Source organism: Triticum dicoccoides, chromosome 1B (genome assembly GCF_002162155.2).
Source record: "Triticum dicoccoides isolate Atlit2015 ecotype Zavitan chromosome 1B, WEW_v2.0, whole genome shotgun sequence".
Taxonomy (NCBI): Eukaryota; Viridiplantae; Streptophyta; class Magnoliopsida; order Poales; family Poaceae; genus Triticum; species Triticum dicoccoides.
Window position 1 is genome coordinate 189,861,506 of NC_041381.1, and position 2,768 is coordinate 189,864,273.

The window sequence follows — 2,768 nt, forward strand, 5'->3', positions numbered from 1 at the left end:
AATTCTCTATACATACATACAAGAAGCACCTCTTTAATTAGTAATTTGCTGGTAGAATCATCGATCTGTTATTATTTGACATAAGAAAGCTATTACAAATGCTATAGGCAATTGCATGGAAATTGATCTGAGAAATTGTTGTCGAGATAGGTAATCAAATACTTGACAACAGTTGATCTTTAAGATTTCCTGAGCTTTACTCTGGGTGCTCAAGTGAAGCAATTACTTCTCACTGGAGGGTCTGTTTCTTTACTGGACTGGTCATGTTGTTCCTATTTTCTCTTTTATTCAGATATAACTTGGATTTCTAAATAAGAAAGAGGTATGCTGAACAAGATTCAGGTCGTGCTAAGACATCAACAATCTATGCCAACAAGCCTCCACTATCTATTGCAGAAATGAAGAACCGTACGTGTTGATTGCTTATCCTGAATATGATTTGGGACCAATAAGGCCCGACTAGCTTCTAAATCTGCTGAACTGTACTGATCATGGTGTCATGGTGTGAAACTAATTTTTCTTTTGCTCTTCTAAAGGCCATCTCACCTTCGCTATGATTCATATTTTGCCAGAGGAGATGACTCAGTTGGAAATTATGTTCTGCTTCTTGATTCTTATGCTAATTCTCTGTCTGTTTGTAGGATTGCTGGTGATGTTCAGAATAATAAGGGAAGTGCCTTAAACCTGAATATCAAATGAAAAGTTGAGCTGCACGTTGGGGTCTGTATCCTTGCCGTGGTGGCTTGTTATTGATACAGTCTTTTATATTTGAATGCCCGCTACTCTCGCACATATACATATCTTTCATTATAGATGCAAATTTGGAGCCACTTAAATTTGCTTGCCTGCCGTTTTACTTAGCAATCTGCAAGAAAAAGAAAGGCACCATAGATTGTTTGGCAATAATGATCGACATAAATTAGCAGTCTATATATTTATTAAATTCTGAATTACTTGTCCTCGTGTCTTTAGTGATATGGTTGCTTTGCCTTACAATAAATTTTCAATTAGTAATGGTGAGAACAGTAGACTGTTTAAGCAACTAAGCAACTCAAGTCCCATGGTGATTACAAATCATGAGTGGCCGCTGCACTAGTCTCGTATGTTGGTGTGAATAGCCATATTTGAATGGATAGCTCTACAAGATAGGAAAATAGTTTAGTGTGCATTGAAACAATAGTTACAAAGTTTTGCCTTTTTGTTTTGTTTCTGTGTACTTTTGATTCATACCTGCAACATCGTATTATTGGTTCGTGTGATTCTGATGAATTTGGTACATGCAAAATCCCTCTGCGATATCTTTGATTTCGACATTGTTACCAGTTTAGGGTATTGAAATCCTGTTAATCCTAAAGTGTTATATGTGCTTGTGTGTTGGTGTCCTCTACATGTTTGTTCTTATACTTACGAGAACTGAAAATTTTCTGTTTTTCAGGTATCCGTTCAAGTGGTTGATGGCTAATGTATGATGGATAAAGAGTAGCGTCTTGGTATTTATGGTATGTACGTGTAGTTTTAAATTGAAATTTCAAAACATCTTTTACAAATAACCAGTAGCAAAATCCAGGTTGTGAGAAGAAAAGTGAACCTCAATGCTACCGTACAATTAATAGGATACTATGTTGCTTCCAGCCCGTGGATAAGAATGTTTTAGTCGCTGGGGTCCTAGAGAGATTGGTGAACAGATGAAGCTGATGGGAGATCTCTGGTCACCTGCAAGTTAAGCTAATTTAAGATCAAGTTTGACAGTTACTTAGTTTCAAGTTCAGCAGTACCACAGTAGTTAGTATTCAAGTTCAGCAGCAATTTTGTAATAGTGATTTCTGAAATTTTCATGCTGCTGGTTAGTTACTGCTAAATGGCATTCAATTGTATCAGGACGAATTTTATTTGTAATCTCAAGGCTGGAATTTTTTTTAGTGAGATATTTCCTGAAACCACTACATGGAATATATTTATGACACCACATTGTTACTCCGTGGTTACCAAGAATGCCTTGTGTACAGAATGCATTATTAATTGGACGAGACTTGCCTGCTCCCCCCGCCGTGTGCTCATCCGTGCTCCCGCGTACGTGGCTTGTTTTGATTGGAACAAAATAAGGCCCGGCCCCACCCCCTTAAAATCAGGGGGGGAGATGATTAGATTAGAAAAAGAAAATAAAAAAAGACAGCCGTAGGATGAAATGGGAGCACGGATGGGAGCATGGGAAGGGAGCAGACAAGCCGGATCCGAATTAATGGCCTATGTTTCTTATGTTTACAAAAAATGCCTCGTGCAGAATTGACATAGTGCTAGTGCTTGCCTATGTTAGTTAAATCAATTAGGAGTAACATATTTTCGTGCTACAGCCGGTGTACTCAGTCCAATAGAAATAGTAGTAGATCAAGACGTAAAATACCTGGAATATAGGAATGCAGCCTTATATTTAAACAAATCAGGAACACGTCACTAGCAAGATGGGCCAGATTACTTCCTCGACTCAAAACTCTTTTCATAATCTTAGGGCAACATCATTGGCTTTTCTATACTGGCACATCGATGCACTGCATAGGTTGCACACATACATGACTGACGTAAATTACCAGCATGCATGAGGTAATATTACGGTGCTCCTTTTGCTTTACGGGATAGAGACGGGTTCCTTCTTCAAACAGTAATTTTACCCCACATGTTTTTGTTTCTTATGTTTTGAATTGTGGACGTGGGAGATAGGCTAGGGTGAGGAATAAGTATTCCTCACCCAGGATGACGAATAGCGCGACCCT

General features: G+C 38.4%; 1 long non-coding RNA gene across 1 annotated transcript; it reads left to right on the plus strand.

Annotated features, from left to right (window-relative positions):
• The first annotated feature begins 289 nt into the window (after positions 1–289).
• LOC119303628 lies at positions 290–1,856 on the plus strand. The gene is made up of 4 exons (XR_005147960.1): positions 290–408; positions 642–720; positions 1,436–1,499; positions 1,568–1,856. It is a non-coding gene; the product is annotated as an uncharacterized LOC119303628 (long non-coding RNA).
• Positions 1,857–2,768: the final 912 nt, after the last annotated feature.